The sequence below is a fragment of the Ailuropoda melanoleuca genome, chromosome 2 (assembly GCF_002007445.2).
Source record: "Ailuropoda melanoleuca isolate Jingjing chromosome 2, ASM200744v2, whole genome shotgun sequence".
Classification (NCBI taxonomy): Eukaryota; Metazoa; Chordata; class Mammalia; order Carnivora; family Ursidae; genus Ailuropoda; species Ailuropoda melanoleuca.
In genome coordinates this window covers 32,144,993-32,163,188 of record NC_048219.1, presented here as the reverse complement: position 1 = coordinate 32,163,188, position 18,196 = coordinate 32,144,993, and the positions used below count along the sequence as shown (strand labels likewise).

Sequence of the window (18,196 nt, the reverse complement as noted above, 5' to 3'; positions counted from 1 at the left end):
AATACTGGCTGAGATCCCTTCCAGAGGAAGTCTTGGTAGAGAAGGAAACATGTTCATGGGTGGAAGCCTGGGCAGCTCTGGTCTTGAGAGACTGAGGAGACAGGAGGGGTCAGCAAATGAGACTAAGAAAGAGTAGCAGGGGAAAAAAGGAACACCAAGGAAAAGGAGCATCCTGGGAGTCAGGTAAAGAATGTGCTTCGTGGAGGAGGGTGACCACTTGTGCTGCGTGATGCTGACAATCAGTAAGGACTGAGAACTGAGTGTTGGGTTAGCAACATGGAGGTCACTGATGACCTTGACAAAAGCTGCTTTTGGTCTGGTGGAGGGGGGGAAAGCCTGACTGGAGAGGGTTTAGGAGAAAATTAAGTTACCCCTGGAGATGCTGTCACATGAGGCTTTCATCTGAGTGGAAATGGAATCTGCTTTCACACTTCTCAGAGGCCTGAGTCTAGTCCTTAAAAAAACCAAGGCTCAAAAGCCCAGGGCTTTAGAAACCACAAATAAAAAACTGAAAGCTTTGAACTTGGGAATAGTATTAAAGTTGTCATCTAGGGCTTGAAATGTTGGATTCACAGATCTTGCTCCAGGAAATAAAATGGACCAGTTGTTGGGTTTATTCTGGTTCTCTGTCTAAAACTACAGCTGGAGAATCTCTTTTATATATTTACCCCGGGGACTTTGTCCCCATGTCCTCCCTTGACAATAAAATGTGTCCTCCAAAGTCTGGACTCCCTGGGAAAAAATTACTGTTATCGCTCTTTGATGAAAATTTCTTCTTCATAGTTCGTTTGTCAGTATAGCATCCCCTAAATGCCTGGTGTTGGGTGGTGTGAGTGTTGAGCCTGGACATGTGCTCCTTGAACATTACATATCGCTGAAAATAAACCCCCTATGCTCAGTTACCTATGATGGCAATTGGTGCCATCATTTTAAGGCTTCCTATCATCAATGAAAATCTAGAAATGTATTCCGTGAATGCACAGGAACTGACTTTAGTAAGGCAAAAATAGTTCTCGATGTTATTGTCACCATGTTCAGTGAATATTATGAGAACCAATTCACAATTGAAGCAGCTGAGCTGGTTTTTCCTAATGGAAAATCACATACCTTTTCAGAACTGGCTTAACGAAAGAAGATGGTGATATCTGATCTAATTATGAAAAAGTTGGAATCAGAGCAACTCCAGAAAATCTTGCCAAGCTTCTGACCAAGATGTGTTTAAAGTTAGAAGTCATAGATGATGGGAATCAGATTGAGATTGAAATCTCTGTGACCGGAGCTGACATTTTCCATGCATGTGATATTATAAAAGATGTAACTATTGCTTATGGATATAATAACATTCAGGTGGCTCTCCCAGAAACATACACTGTAGCTAATCAATTTCCTCTTAATAAGCTCACAGGACTTCTAAGGCATGACCTGGTAGCTACTGGAGGCACTGAAGCACTTGCCTTTCCTCTGTGCCTCCAAGAAGATACTGCTGATAAACTTGGTTTGAACATCTCGCTGCAGCAGAGGTGGTTCATGTATGTGATCCTAAAGCCACTGCATTTAAAGGTAGTACTCATTCTCTTCTTCCTGGCCTCCTAAAGATCATAGCCACAAATAGTAAGATGCCCCTTCCTCTGAAACTGAAATCTCTGACACTGTAGTAGAAGATTCTAGCAGAGACCTACATGCATCTCTGTGCTGTTAATTACAGTAAGGATCCTTAGTTAGAGATAATCCATGGGGTCTGGACAGAATTACACAGCTGCTTAAGATGGCTCCTGGTGAAAAGAAGGGGGGGAATATGTGATCAAAGCATCTGAAGGCCCTTCTCCTGGGTGATATGTCGAGATCTTTGTCAAGGGTCAAAGCATCAGGAAGTTTGGGGTTGATCCTTCATCCTGATGCCATCAGCAAATTTGAGCTGACCATGTCCTGCCCCTCCCTGGAAATCAGTATCAAGCCCTTTTGGTGAAGATGGGTCCCTGCTGTTGATTCTCTTCATGAGTGTGCTCTTCTCCTCCCTTGGTGTCCTCTAGTCATCCCCACAGGGACCATTCATTTGTGTTTTAATGTTTAATGAAGTAGAAATCAGTAGGAGGGGCCCCTGGGTGGCTCATTTGGTTGAGAGTCCGACTGTTGGTTTCAGCTCAGGTCCTGATCTCATGGGTCGTGAGACTGAGACCCGAGTGGGGCTCTGCACTGAGTGCAGAGTCTGCTTGAAGATTCTCTCCCTCTGCCCCTCTCCCCATTTGTGCTCATGAGCTCTCTCTCTCTCTCAAATAAATAAACAACTATTTTTAAAAATAAATACAATAAAAAATAAAATAGAAAGCAGTAGGGGTGGGGGGAGAGGAAAGCCCTTGTCAAATCGTCTCCAGGTCTGCATAGTGTTCAATGGATTTTGAAATTAGCTGCCAGTTTCCCCACTTTGGCCCTATGATCAGGAGAACCATTTCTGTTTTGGTGGATCGATGTCTCTCCTCCAGATTCTGCTGGCTGCCTCCCTTTGTCTCATGCCATTCCTTGTCATTGTGTGTTCTGACACCGGTTGCTTCCTTTGGGCTCTTAGTGCAAGAGACAGTGGAGCCCAGCTTTTGCAGAGGCAAACATTTAAAACCTACTTTAAGAACTGGAATTACCATTACATGGCTAAAGAGGCTTGACTCCCTACAGTGAGGTGTCTGCAAACTTCCTGGCTGCATTCAGAGTGCTTTTTCTGACCTCTCCATTCTGTATTCTCTGTCACATGCTTCTAAAGGGAAGAGGCACTTTTGGGGCGCCTGGGTGGCTCAGATGGTTAAGCGTCTGCCTTTGGCTCGGGTCATGATCTTATGGCCCTGTGATCGAGCCCTGCATTGGGTTGCCTGCTCGGCGGGGAGCCTGCTTTTCCCTCTCCCTCTGCTGTTCCCCCTGTTCCCCTTGCTTGTGCTCTCTCGCTCTGTCAAATAAATAAATAAAATCTTAAAAAAAAAAAATAAAGGGAAGAGGCACTTTAAATTCCTTTGGGGAAAAGAATTCAATCATTCAGTCTTATTTGGGGTTCCCCACATTGAATCAAAACATGGATTACGTGATACAGCCTGGAGAGCATCAGACACTGTTTCCTTTGCTCCTTTGACAACAGGGGAGAGAGTAGTGGAGTGGGTAATGGTCCCCACTTACACCATTTCTATCGTCCCCTCCACCATAGTGTGAGCCCTTTGAGCAAGGGATGGTACCTGGCTCGTCTGCATATCTGATGCCTAGTTCACAGCAAGGTCCGCATGAGGGGTGTAGTGAATAGCTATTGGGATAAGTTTCTACGTTCAACTCACCATCCTTGCCTTGGGGTGTAGTAGCAGGTGTCACAGTGTAGTGGAATCAAAGATAAAGGACTTCTCTTCAGGTGGTCCAGGATCAGAGACGGGGTGGGGTGAGGGAGTGACGCCATGAACTCAGCTGTGGGAAATCCCAAAGAAGTCTGTAGTTTTCCAAAGATTTGCATGCTGAGTAGGAATTTCCCGCTCTGAAATCAGGGCTTCCCAAATCCTGGTCCACAGATTGGTACTGGCCACCAGTGAAATGAAAATGGACAATGTAGTCATTTTTTTAAACAAAGTTAAATTTATGTTTTTAATCTGAGTTTATGGCCTTCCTGAAATGTTTTTTCATGTCCTGCTGCACTGAAATAACCCTTTTGGAATTATGGTGATGGTAAATAGCAAATATTTTTCTTAATATTATTATGAGGGAAAAGTCCTTGTTACCTTACATTGCTGCCCGGTTTAATTTTGTTTTGTTTTGGTTTGACATTTTTCTGCCCCACACATTCTCTCTAAGGAGCACTATTAGACTTGTGGTTTCTAATGAGACATGGACCATTTTGAAATTCCGAACTAAGGTTTTAAACCTTTTCTCCGCAGAAAACTGTGTGTGTTGTACACACACAAAATGTTCGCAGGTAACTTTGGAATGTTCACATGCCTCTGTAAGACCAGCTGTGTGCTTCTGAAGGATCCAGAAAATGCAGGTTAGGAATTCCTGGACCAGAGGGAGTGACCATCCACTATTGAGAGAAAATGACCTTTCCCCGTTCATCTGCTTTGTAATGCAATATTCAATGTAAATAAAAAGTTTTCCATTACTACCTTTAAAAAGTCCAAGATACTAAGCATTGAAATCAGGGATTTAACAGATATTTTGCAAAAGCAAATGGCACTCTGTCTAAGGCAGCTGATACCCAGCATTTGAACCAGCACTCTGTGGTCTCGGTGGGTGCGGGAGCTTCTCTTCCCTTTGGCGTTATTTGCTAAGCATATGTTGCAACCCATCACCACAGACAGGGCTCTGTGCATCTCCCGGGCTGTCTGGGGGAGTCTTTTTGAAGGCATTTCAGCCATCTGTTAGGGTTTCCTGCTCTCAAGGGTGCTTTGATGCCATGAGGAGATGTGACATGACATTTGGAATCTGGGCCCATGCGTCACAATGCCAAGGGCAGGGACAGCCGCAGGGTGACTGACTCTGGCCCATTGCGCAGGGATGAGCATGTCAATCAAATACATCTGGCTGGGTAGTCATATTGGCAGCTGGGACGCTCAAATATAGAGGGGAGGGGGAATGAAGGATCATAGAAGCCGTCAGAAGAGAAGGCTGCTCATCTTCCTCCTAGAAAGCCTTGGGGTGGAAGTAGAGACCACAGCTGGAACAATGAAGCTGGCAGTGATCACAGGATCTTGGAACCATAAAGATGGTCAAATCCAGAATTTCCCAAACTTCAGTTATTCAAGCCCATAGCCATGATTTTTTGCTCTCTGTCACCAATAATTTACTTTGTATTTTCTTTAAATCGGCTCACATTTTTATTTAAATACATGTATTTTTAAAAAATAATTTTTATTTTGTTATATTAGTCACCATACAATACATCCCCAGTTTTTGATGCAATGTTCCATGGTTCATTATTTACGTATAACACCCAGTGCTCCATGCTGTATGTGCCCTCCTTAATATCATTACCGGCTTATCCCAATCCCCCACCCCTCTCCCCTCTGAAACCCTCAGTTTGTTTCCCAGAGTCCACAGTCTCTCATGGTTCATTCCACCTTCTGTTTACCCCCCCCCCATTCTTCCCTTCCTTCTCCTACCGATCTTCCTATTTCTTATGTTCCATAGATGAGAGAAACCATATGGTAATTGTCTTTCTCTGCTTGACTTATTTCACTTAGCATAATCTCCTCCAGTCCCGTCCATGTTGCTGCAAATGTTGTATAATCGTTCTTTCTGATGGCTGAGTAATATTCCATTGTATATAGGGACCACATCTTCTTAATCCAGTCATCTGTTGAAGGACATCTCGGCTCTTTCCACAAATTAGCTATTTTGGACAATAATGCTATGAACATTGGGGTGCCATATGGCCCTTCTCTTCACTACATCTGTATCTTTGGGGTAAATACCCAATAGTGCAATTGCTGGATCATAGGGTAGCTCAATTTTTACATTTTTGAGGGACCTCCACACTGTTTTCCATAGTGGCTTTACCAACTTGCATTCCCACCAACAGTGTAAGAGGGATCCCTTTTCTCCACATCCTCTCCAACATTTGTTGTTTCCTGCCTTGTCCATTTTTGCCATTCTAACTGGTGTAAGGTGGTATCTCAGTGTGGTTTTGATTTGAATTTCCCTGATGGCTAATGATTTTGAACATTTTTTCATGTGTCTGTTAGCCATTTGTATGTCTTCATTGGAAAAGTGTCTGTTCATATCTTCTGCCCATTTTTTGATTTGATTATTTGTTTCATGTGTATTGATTTTGAGAAGTTCTTTGTAGATCTTGGATACCAGTCTTTTATCTGTAGTGTCATTTGCAAATATCTTCTCCCATTCCATGGGCTGCCTCTTAGTTTTTTTGACTGTTTCCTTGGCTGTGCAGAAGCTTTTTATCTTGATGAAGTCCCACAAATTCATTTTTTCTTTTGTTTCTCTTGCCTTTGGAGATGTAAATACATGTATTTTAAAAGAAACTTTATATAACTAAATGAAATCTGGCATCACTTGCTATAAATATACTATAGTCAAAAATAAATAAAATGAAAACAACATATTCTGGAAATTCTCACTTGGTGCTGTGGTCTGCTAGCTCATTGTTAGGAGGGGAAGTCAGCGAAGGTTTTGGGCTTGTCACAGGCACTAACTCTGACTTTCTCCTTGATCTAGCTGGCAATATTGAAAGCAAATTCAAAAGTGAAACATCATCACTTTCTGTGCTCACTATTAGTTAATACCACGTCCAAGAATTGACTAAATTTCATGTGCCATCTAAATTCATTTTGTGTGCTACTGGAGGGCTAGATCTCCCCCGTAGGACACATGGATTGGGTCCAAGCCATTTACAGAGGTGAGGATATCCAGAGAATGGAAAGGACTTATCCAAGATAACCATGGTGCTAGGTCTGCCCTGGTACCTCTACCGTTTAGGTAATTCTGCAGCTTTTGCTGGGGGCAGATTTGACGTGCCTTCACCTTGGCTTTGGATTCTGCCTTGTGACATGTGTTGGCCAATGATATGTAAGCAGGTGTGGTGCCGGCAGAGGCTTCAGACTGGATTGTAGAGCTGAGCTTGCTTTTGTGTACTTTACCATGAAGAAGGCATGCCATTGTCGGTCTAAGGGGGATGAGAGACACGGTGCACAGGCCTATATTCTACCTGTGCAAATATTTAGTATTGGACTCCCAGTTGCTGGTTCCCCTTTTTGGTGCAGTATGAGGGGTATGTATGTGTGCACACTTGTGCATGTGTGTGTGTGTGTGTGTGTGTGTATGTATGAGACAGACAAGTAGAGACAGAAAGAGGTGGGGGAGAAGCGAGAAGCAAAAGAAAGGTGGGTAGAGAAGTCATTGTCCATCCCTCATTCATCTTCTATCTTCCCAAAGCCTAACACAGGCTCTCAAAATGTTGCTGATGAATAAATGTTTTATCTTTTACTCAACAGCTTTCTAAATTCAAGGAGTATTTACTGAGAACTCTCTTATAGCCATGGGACTGCACTAAATATACATGAGGATACAAGAGAAGTTATTTCTGTGTTGGAGGGCTTTACCATGTATCTTGATGGTAAGGCCACACCTGCATAATGTGGCTAAGCACCAGTTCAAAGCTGTATGGTTCCCATGCAGAAGTGGGCAGCACAGTGTTCCTCAAATATGGCAGCGTCCTCCTCTGCCAGGCCTTGACCGTGCTGCCCTGTCAGCCCACAGTACTGTAGACCCCCATGGAAAGCATAGGTTCTCCACAACTCTGAGCTTCTGGTCTTATTCTTTCCTCTCTTCTTTTCCATCCAGACATTTCTATTCCTTTTGTTGTTGTTCTTTCTGCTTTTGCCTTCATAGTATACATAGATACCTGCGTAACTTTTGGTGACAACCTGAGTTGTTCTTCTGTGCACTTGTTCTGAAGCCCTGGCGCTATCCTTACTTCCCCCACTCTGTGATCGGGTCCTAGGGAGCTGCCTGCAGTTCACAGGTTGAATCCACTTCGCACCATCTCCTCCCCCTACCACCATGGTCAATGCCCTTATAAATGCCTCACCTGCCTGGTTTCTTAGCATCACCTTTGCCCCCAGTCTACTCTCCAAAGAGTAGTTGGAATAACTTTGTAAAATGCTTATCTGATCATTTAACTACCCTGCTAAAAAGCAGCCCAGTGGCATTACAATTAGAGAAAAACAAAACAGACTAAAACACCTACAGACTCATTACTGTGCCCTATAATACTGTGCATGATGTGAACACTATATAGGTCCATTTTGCCAGTGAAAGCAAGGAGATTCCACACTCCGTAAGTGACAACATCTTCTGACTTCCAGGGTATCATTCTTTATGCCAAGTAAGCATAATCACAATCATACTTACTACTTACTGAGGATATACTGTAAGATGCACATAATTAAGCTCTTTATACATATTAACTTCTTCGATCCTCATAATTCTGTGAAATAGGTACTGTTTTTATCCTAGTTTTGCAGATAAGGAAATTTAGGCACAGAATGTTCAAGCAACTTTCTTAAGGCCACACAGCTTAAAAATGACAGAGGATCAGAACCCAGGCACTGGGGGCACCTGGGTGGCTCAGTCGGTTAAGTGTCTGCCTTCAGCTCAGGTCATGATCCCAGGGTCCTGGGGCTTCCTGCTCAGTGGGGAGCCTGCTTCTCCCTCTGCCTGCTGCTTCCCCTGATTGTGCATGCACTCTCTCTCTCGCTCTTTCTCTGGCATACAAATAAATAAAATCTTAAAAAAAAAAAAAAAACCCAGACACTGTAGCTCCCTTGCTGCTGAGCCATGCAAGGACCATAGGACTGACAGATACAGAAGGAATATCATCAAACTGCCACCTGCTTTTCCATCCCCATCACTCTTCTGGCTAGCTCTCAGGCTATCCATATCTATCTATAGCTTAGGACAGCATTGGTTCTCTGCCCTCAAGAGATAGCTCAGTATAACAGCAGCATCAACAAAAATTAGGAATCAACTGTTGAAAATTGATAATGTCTCTGAAGGGCTGAGATGGTCTTCTTCCAAAGAGGTAATTACGGGAACCTAGTAAGAATGGGAGGCATTTTGCAGAAAATAGAGTATGAGCAATCCTCACAGAAATGTCAAAAGGATAATGTGTTTTGCAAATGTTTATTGCAAACAGACAAAAGTAGGTTCAATTACTCATCACAGCCTACACATTTCTCTCTTTGTTGGCTGGAAAGCACTCAGGTGTTTTGTTTTGTTTTGTTTAATATTTTCCAGGATGGCATGGAGGTATTTTTAGCTTTGAAATTTTGATTGTGAATTTCTGTGGCCTACCTATTAAAAAAAATGCCGATGCAGACTTGCCAATGTGAAAAAGGATGACAAAAACTGTTGAACATGATTCAGCCACTGGACTTCATATATCATCTGTCCTTTGCCCTCCTTCCTCTAATCCCTGCACTGGCTGAACACTTCATCTGTGATTCTGGGCACTTTGAAACCAGAATCTGTATTCGGCACATGTCCCTCCACGATTAAATAAAAATAATAATCATCTTTCTCTGCTGTTGCCTCTGCAGGAAATAGTTTTTAACTCCGCCTCCACTGCCAGTACCCCCAGTCAGCCTCGTTGGAGTGAGAATAAACATCACGGGCTTTGGAGAAAACTGGGTTTTAAATCTTAATAATGGTGTGACTTTGGGGCAGGTTTCTTGTCCTTGTTGAGTCTCAGTCTCTTCTCATATCCGGTGGGAATGATGATGTGGTGTCACAGGGCAGATGGTGGCCATAGTTAAATGAGATGGATTTTAAATGCCTAGTGCTCAGTAATACTTCCTGTGTGCTGACACTCTGTCCTTATTATTCATTTAGCTTAACTTTATAAGGTACGAATTATTGGGGAGCCTGGGTGGCTCAGTCGGTTAAGGATCTGACTTTGGCTCAGGTCATGATCTCAGGGTCCTGGGATCAGGCCCTGCGTCAGGCTCCCGACTCAGTAGGGAATCTGCTTCTCCCTGTTCCTCTGCCTCTCCCCACTGCTTGTGCTCGCTCACTCTCTCTCTCTCTCAAATAAATAAATGAAATCTTTAAAAAAATAAAGTAGGAATTATTATCCCTATTATACAGATAAAGAAACTGAGGCTCAGAGAGGTAAAATAACTTGCCTATTATGGGTTAACTATGCACCCTCCTGGCAAAAAAAAGACATATTGATCCCCAGTACCTTAGAATAGGACTTTAGTTGGAAATAGAGTCTTTATAGAAATAATCAAGTTTAAATGGTCATTAGGGTGGACCCTAATCCAACATGACTGGCATTCTTATGAAAAGGGGATATTTGGACCAAGAGACAACTGCCAGAGGCTAGACAGTGTGAAGATACAGAACACAAAGATGGCCATGAGACTGGGGTGATACATCTGGGAGCCAAGGGACCCCAGAGCTTGCCAGCAAGTATCAGGCATTAGCAGAGGCAAGGAAGTATCCCCCCCACCACCACCCCGAGCTGTCAGAAAGAGCACAGCCCTGCCGATGCCTTGATTTGAGACGTTCAGCCTCCAGATGTGTGTTTTGGGCCCCCCAGGTTTTGGTAATCTGCTGTAGCAGCCCTGCGAACTAATACATTCCACAAGGTCACATTGTTCATAAGTACCAATGCCAGCATTCAGTTCCTGGTCTGCCTTAAACCCTGGGCTCCTAACCATTTCTCCATCATTGCTTCTCAAACTATGGTATCTGGAGCAGCAGCACGGGCTTCACCTGGGAGCTTATTAAAAATGCAGAATCTCAGGCCCCAACCCAAAACCTACTGAATCAGAATCTGCACCTTGACAAGATCTCTAGGGAATTCTTATGCACTTTAAAGTTTAAGAAGCGTGGTAGACAATCTTCTCTGGTGGCCGACAGACATGAATTCCTTTCTCTTCCTTTCCCTAGGTCCCCTTTTGCGTGCAGGTTCAAGTGGGTCTTTCCCTTTCTGTGTGTTGTCCCTCCAGTCCATTTCACACTCTACTCCTTAATCCCCCAATGCTAAGTTTGTCCTTTACACATAGCAGGGAAATTGGGTGCAGTGGAAAAATGACAGGATTTGGGGGCCCTCTTGAACCAGTTTCAGAATCCTGCTTTGCCACTCAGTAGGGATGGGAGAAGGTAAGTTGCTCGTCTTTCCTGAGCTTCCGCTTTTCCATCTATTCCTAGTGCTCTTGTCCTCATGTTTGGCCTAGAACAACTGAAGTAGGCTTGTCAGTAGACTTGCCACCTCCCCATGCCAGTCTCAGTCCGTTCTCCCCATTGTGACCTTCATGAGCTCTCCAAACAGCAAAACTGCTCATGGTATTTCCCATGATTGCTAACTCTGCCCTGGTTAGAGTCCGAATTCCCCAACATGGCTTCCTGTCCCTTGCATGATCTGTTCCTGTCTCCTTCTCTCCTCTCCTATCTCCTGCCACATCCCACCCTCACTTCATTATTTACCTTCTACGTATGCTAACCTTCCTTTATGTTCTCAAGTTATCCATCCTCTCTTTCAGGGTCCTTCCCTACACCACACCTCCCTCCCCTGAACTCCTATACCTCGTGTGCCTTCTCTGCTTTTCTTTATCATATGAATCAAGCTTTTTAGTAATCGTGTGTTGATATTTCTGTATTCCTCACTAGACTACATGAGCATGAGGGCAAAGACCATGACTGTCTTTGTGTTTGTATTGTGGCCCCTAGCCCAGTGTTGGAATATAAGTCAGCCCCCAATACATATTTGCTGCATCCATCAAAGAAATTGGGTGATGCCCCAGTTTTCCAGCCAGCATTGTGCATTCTCCTTAAGAAACATTTATGTCTGAAACCCCACTGCTGTTTTACAGATTAAGTGCCAGTGGCAGAGTAAGTCACAGGGTAAGTAAGCCACAACCAGTGTATTCTTTCTGAAGTTTCTTTGTTCTTCCCCACATGATTAAGCTGCCTAGATCCTACTGTTGAACAAAGCTAAAGTATTTATTCTCAATTGCTTTAAGTAAGGCCTGTGTGCTCTAATCACTAATCAGATGCTTGAGTTTAAGAAAGAAAAATGGCTAATTAACGGAATCCAGTACCGCCAATATTAAGGATCAGAGCTCTGTCTGTGGCAGCGTTGATGGAAGACACACAGTGAGGTCTGGAGAGTTTGGGGCTTCCATGGCTTTTCCATTCCCAGAGAAATCTAAAACACACACACACACACACACACACACACACACACACACACACACCCCTAACAGGAAGGAGACGTTCTGAATGAATCCCAGGAAACTGTCCCCTCCTGTGCACTGTCAGAGGTAAGAAATGCTGTGATTTTCAAGTTAAAATGTTAGAAATACAAAATGAAAACTCGCGAGCCACTTGTGAAATTGGCACGAGAATAACCAAAGTGGTTAAAGTTGAGAAAAATAGAAAATCTTATTCACACAGGATGGGAGGATGGGCCCGTTTTGGCCTTGAATACACCACATGCTCAATAAATTCTTGTTGAGTAAATTTTTTGTTAGACACACACACACACACACACACACAGAGGCATACACCCCTCTATTAAAAAGCACAAAAGAAAACCTGAACGAATGGAAACTATGATACTCTATTCATGGATAGGACCACTCAGTGCTTTAAAGATACCACTTCTCCCCAAAGTTAATCTAAAGATTCGAAGTGATTCCAATCAAAACCCTAAAAGACTTTGCCTGGAAGATTGACAAGATTAACCTAAACTTCACATGGAAGAGTAAAGCGTTTTTGAAAAGGGTAGAGATGAGAGAAAGAGAGGAAGGAAGGAAGGAGAGAAGGAAGGAGGGAGGGAGGGAAGGAAGGAAGAAATGATTTACTCTATATAAAGAAAGATTTTCTCTACTATATATATTTACACTAAAGCTCCACGTAGTTTTGAGAAATGGTTTTGTTTTTGTGTTTGTTTGCCTGTTTTGCAAGCTGGTCATCCAGGGAACTGATTTTTGGCAAACTTTCCTGGAGTCGCTCTACACTGGATTTGAATGAAAAGCGAAGGCACGCATTGTACATNGTGTGTGTGTGTGTGTGTGTGTGTGTGGGGTGTTGGGGGGGGGGGGGGGGGGGGTGGCGCAGGGGAAAGAGCTGAGGTCAGAGGCACTGGGACTGAGCTCCAGCTTTGCCTTCCAGACGAGTTTTGGGGCCAGTTGCTAAACTTCTCTGAGTCTCAGTTTTTTTAATCTATAAAGTTCAATGAATAAAAATCTAAGTAGGACACAGGTCTTTGTTGGACTGTATTCTAGTGCTTTCAAAAATCTGTTTATTCCCATGAGAAATGCAGTTCTGTAAAACAGGGGTTGCAGACTCAACTGTCTGGAGCAGCAAGGCACATCACACCCACAGGTAGCAGTGATAGAGAAGGCAGTGGGGAGGGGATCAGAGCAAACCCTGAGTGAGTGTGAAACAGAGCTGCCTGAATCAGCCTGCGCATCCCCATCTGTAACTTCAGCTCAGGAGCCAAGAGCCCGACGTGGGAGTCAGAAGAGGGGCTGAGACGCGCTCTCACTGTAGCTTTGCCTCCAGCAGTGGTGTGACCCAGGCCAAGTTATTTCTCACTGTGAGCCCCATTTTTCCACTTCTAAAATGGGCACTTTGGACTCTCTAAGAGTGACAATAGCTGTAACATTATACATGCCTGTCCAGAACTCTAATTTGTGGATGCACTTGCCAGTCTCACTTCTCGAATTAGGTGTAAAAGGATTGGACTTCTAGAACTGGAAGACCAGGGTTCACATCCCAGCACTGCCACTTGCTAAATGCCACTTGAGAACATCCCAGAGCTTCACAGCACTTTAGTTTCTATCACTAAAAATATGGAGGAAAAGGAATTATATCTTATTTACAGAGTTGGGATAACAAGTACTTGACGATTAAAATGTTTTATAAACTGGACTGCAATGGGAAGGGATATGGATAAGCATGATGGAAAAGCATGTAGATAAATGGTCTACCAAGTCCCAGATACTTAATACCTACATTATTTGCAAATCCAGCTTTCCTAGGATCTACGTAGGTCCAGCTCTACTCATTTTATAGATGTGAAAACTCAGATTTCAAATCATAGACCTAGGCAAGGTTTGAAATCTTTTCTTCCCAGTTCCAAGGCCCATGACTTATTTCCCTACCTGCTGTTTCATCAGGTGGGCCAGCTATGTCCAGTGCTAGGAGCCGGCATTTGTCATCAGGTCAGGGACTGTATCCAGGGGTTCAGCTGAAGTTAAGAGCAGCAGGCACATTTCCATCTACCAGTCAGGCCAGGCTTCGATTCCAGGAAATGAGGTAGTTAGCCATGAGAGCAAGATTGGGGGCTTTCTGTATGCCTGTCAGGTTAGGTGTGGGCAGCCTAAGACCTACTTCTGGAGAGGGCAGAAGGCCAGAGACCCAGGTGAACTTGCTCCTGACTTAGGTAGAGCAAGCTGCTGAAAGGGATCACCTCTCATTCCCTTTATGAAACCAACATGCTGTTCTGGCCCCGAGGAACACAGGTCAGCAACTTCCTGAATTACCCTTTTGCTTGTAATCCAGTTGCAGTGGTGAAATATTATGTTGCCTAGGGCAGGGCTATCCCTGGCTCTTAGTTGTTTAAATTGCGAAGTTTCCTTTTTAGAAGGAAGGAAGATTTATTGAACGTCTACCTAGTGTTAGGCATGGTGCCACTCACTTTGCACCGGTGATTTTATTTATAAAAACTGTAGGCATTAGATTCTGTGACTTCGGTTTATCAGATGTTAAAAGGGAAGCTCAGAGGGGATAAACTGACTAGAGGCCACACGCTCAGTAAATGCTAGAGCCAAGGATTAGAATCTCTGGCTCTCTGACTGCAAAGCCTGACTCTTTCCACACCACCAGTCTGCCCACTGGTGTGACACTGATGGCAAATATGCCTGTAAAATCCAAATAGAGTTTCATTTATTAATGGTCTGCAATGGAAGACTACTGCTAGCCCAGCCAATAGAAAGCTCATTTGTTTTGTAAACAGAGAATAATTCATTCATTTGCTAATGCTCTCTCCCAACTAAAGTCTGATCCAATTCTGCCTTTAATCTGTGATATAGCTTGAAAGCAAGGATGTCCCCACAGCCCAAGCCTTTGAATATTCCATTTGGGACCTGCTGGAATGGTGCTTCCTTTGTCTCAACATCAAAGCACAGGTCTTTATGTCTTGGCAGGTATATATGTATGTTGAAAGATACAAATAAGTACTGAAAATCAAACCCCTCAGATTGCCCCCGTTGTCCCATTTTCCAAGAAAATGAAAGAGAGCATAACTTAAAATGAATAAAAATATACTCCCCATTTGGAAGTCTAAAAATTGACAGTGTTTACCAGAAATTGTATGAACGGAGAACTTGGGCTTCCATTTGATTGTGGGTTAGAATCCGCGCCTGGGCTCTGAGATTCTTCCTTTGTGAGTGATTGCTACTGCTGGGGGAATTGGCAGTGTGACCAGGCCGAGGGAAGGGATAAAATGATTAGGTCCAAGACTTCATTGCGAAGCTTCTTCCTCTGAGATTTAGAAACCATCTTTCTTTCAGCCTCTTAATGTTTCCTGAACACCGTGAATTTCTCTAGGGGGCTTTATGGCCAGAACTGATCACATTCAATTCTCCGGGGAGGAAATAGGCAGGTTTGTGTTATTTATTTATTTATTTATTTATTTATTTATTTATTTATTCATTCATTTATTTATTCATTTAGTAAAGAACAAGAAATGGAGAGGAGAGTCCTCTTATCTTAGATTGTAGTGGTTGAGGACCGCTAGAAACCTGAGAGCAACTGGCCCTCGGCCTGACCGCTTCCCCATCAGATCGAACTGCCCCTACCTTGCCCTTCCTGTTCTTCTTTTTCATTTTCCCACATGCTTTTCTTCCCCCTCTTTCTTTTTTTCTCTTTTTACTCTGTCCTCTCTTTTCTTCACCCTAATCTTTTCCAACAGACTTTAAGCCTCCGTTGTGGTCAGCCTTTGTAGTTACAAGTCACTGAGTGTTGCAGCATTGTCAGTAAAAGCAGATGTGCCGGAAGGACTGAGCCAGGGAACTGTCAGGGCTGAGCATGGCTGAGAAGGGGCATCCCCCTCCCCCTGCTTCCCTGGAGCCCTCTGGTCTCCCCTCCCAGATATGGCAGCGTCTCCTCTCCTGCTGCCGCTTGAACTCGGACTTGCTGCAACCCCTCAAGGGTGTGACTCTTCTTCATGACCCTGGTTCATCCTCACCTTTCCGTCTGCTTCCTTTCACTTTTAGCTCCTGCTTCTAGCTACATCCTGCCCTTCGTAGCTCCTAGTTCAGATCGTTGACGAGCAATCTGACTGCCTGAGTTAGGGTTCTCCAGAGATACAGAACCATAGGATGTGCAGAGAGATAGAACAGGATGTCGATACAGATAGGCTATAGGTGTAGATAGACAGGGTATCTGGCTGTAGATCAGGTATTTATTCTATCTATAGATAGAGAATATATATATATAGGATTTTAGATATGTATGATTTATTATAAGGAATTGAGTCACATGATTATAGATGCTAGGTTTCAAGACCTACAATTAGCACACTGGAGACACAGGAAGAGTTGACGTTTTGGTTCAAGCCCGAAAGCAGGAAAAATATGTCCCAGCTCTCAGCAGTCAGATGAAAGGACTTTCCTCTTTCTCTGCCTTTTAGTTCGGTTCAGGCCTTCAGCTGATTGGATAAGGCCTACCCACATTATGAAGGTCAATCTGCTTTACTCAGTTTATCAATGTAAATGCTAAATTCATTCCAAAAAATCCATCCTTTGGATTAGCTGCCATAGGAACAGGTGTCCGTCTGTATCCAGCCACCTGAGGCTGTGAGGGGGCACGTTAGCTGCCACCCATGGCTGTCCCTGAGCAGCAGCTTCAGGGAAGCAGTCTCCTTTAGAGAAGCTTGAGGTGGGATGGTCAAATTGTTAAGAGCAGCCCTACAGTCCAAAAACCCTGACACCAGTAAAAGAGGGGAGTTTGTGTGCCTAGCTGCCATGTTGGTGACGAAATCAGATATTTTTGTGAGCCCCAGGGTCATGGTGGGCACTGTGGATATAAAGGTAAATGGATATGACCTCTGCATCCAAGGATGTCACAGAGGGTAGGAGAGGCAAGTCAAAGACTCCTCCAGCTCAGTAAACATAGAACACTTAGCTATAAGACCTCTTGGAGATTTAGTCCAACCCCCTCTATTTCCCAGATCAAGAAATGGAAGCCCAGGGGTGCCTGGGTGGCTCAGTCTGTTAAGCATCCAACTCCTGATCTGGTCTCAGGTCATGATCTTGGTCGTAAGGTCGGGCTCCGTGAGATATTAGAGTCTGCTTAAGGATTCTCTCTCTCCCTCTCCCCTGACTTGTACACTCTCTTTAACTAGCTAGCTAGCTAGCTAAATAAATAAATAAATAAATAAATAAATAAATAAATAAATAAAATCTTAAAAAAGAAATGGAAGCCCAGCGAGGTTAACAGACTTCCCTCAGGTCACACAGCTAATTATAGGTAGAAATTTCATTTCAATTACCATGTATTAAATATGCAATATGTGTAGGAGATTAGCCTAGCCCTTTTCATGTTTGTTATTTCATGTAACCCTTGTTACAATGTTATAAGGTAGGCTTTATCCAGAGGAAGACCTGAATTTCAGAGAGGTATGTGGACTCCCTCCAAGTCACAAAGATAGGAGAGAAATGAAAGAAGGTTTTCTGTCATGTCAGCGTTGCAAACAAAGGCAGTGTTAGAAATTGTAAATAGGACTTCAAAATGTCTTTAAGAAAAGCATCCAGTGCTCACCAATTTGATACTTCCCTGCTCTTTGGGAGAACAAATATTTAATAGAAAAAGAGCAAAAGGACATTTTTGAAAGACTGGATAAGAAAGGAACGTTATAGAAACACAAAGAGGGGGGGTGGACATATTTGAGATGATCAATCATAAAGATGTTTTAATTAAGGACTTTTAAATATCCCAGGAAAAGATCCATTTTACAGGTGAATAGGATGATTTAGCAACAAAGAAGAGAGTGAAAGAAGCAGATAGGGCAGTGAGGCAAGGCCTATTCAGTGTACTAATGAGACATTCTGTCCTTATTTTCCTTAACCTGAAAGACCTCAGCTTGACCAAAGAGCTATTTGAAATATCATGCATATTGATTTTTTCCCCAGGCTGGGTTTGTAATCTTCCTGAAATAAGAGCATTCAGACCAGAATGAGTGCTGAGCTGCTAGATTCTGCAAATAGGAAGGCTCCCTGGTCAACTGAGCAGAACACAGGCAGGATAACATCTCTGGTTGTGGTGCTTCTGGTTGTAGTTTTGGACTTATTTGCCTCATCTCCTTCCCCTTCTATTCCCCCTTCCCCTCTTCCCCCTTTCCCCTTCTCTATTCCCTCCCACCCTCCTGGATTTCTTGTGCTCGCTTTCTTTCTTTCTCTTTTCCTGCCTTCTTTCCTTCCTTCATCCCTTCCTGCCTTCCTTCCTCCCTCCCTTCCTTTCTTTATTTCTTTCTGAGAGAGTGCACATGAGTGTTGGTGGGGAGACAGAGAAACCTAAGCAGGCCCTGCACTCAGCATGGAGCCTGATGAGCTCGAACCCATGACCTCGAGATCATGACCTGAGCCAAAATCAAGAGAGGGACACTTAACCAACTGAGCCACCCAGGCACCCTTCTCCCCCTTTATCT

At 43.6% G+C, this 18,196-nt stretch overlaps 1 protein-coding gene and 1 pseudogene across 9 annotated transcripts in view; both read left to right on the top strand.

Moving 5' to 3' along the window:
• The window catches only part of LOC105242156, a 102,287-nt pseudogene extending 100,321 nt beyond the window's left edge, over nt 1–1,966 (top strand).
• Nucleotides 1–18,196, top strand: part of DAB1 (DAB adaptor protein 1) — a 1,110,909-nt gene that overhangs the window by 425,505 nt on the left and 667,208 nt on the right. The gene's annotated exons all lie outside the window — the stretch shown is intronic.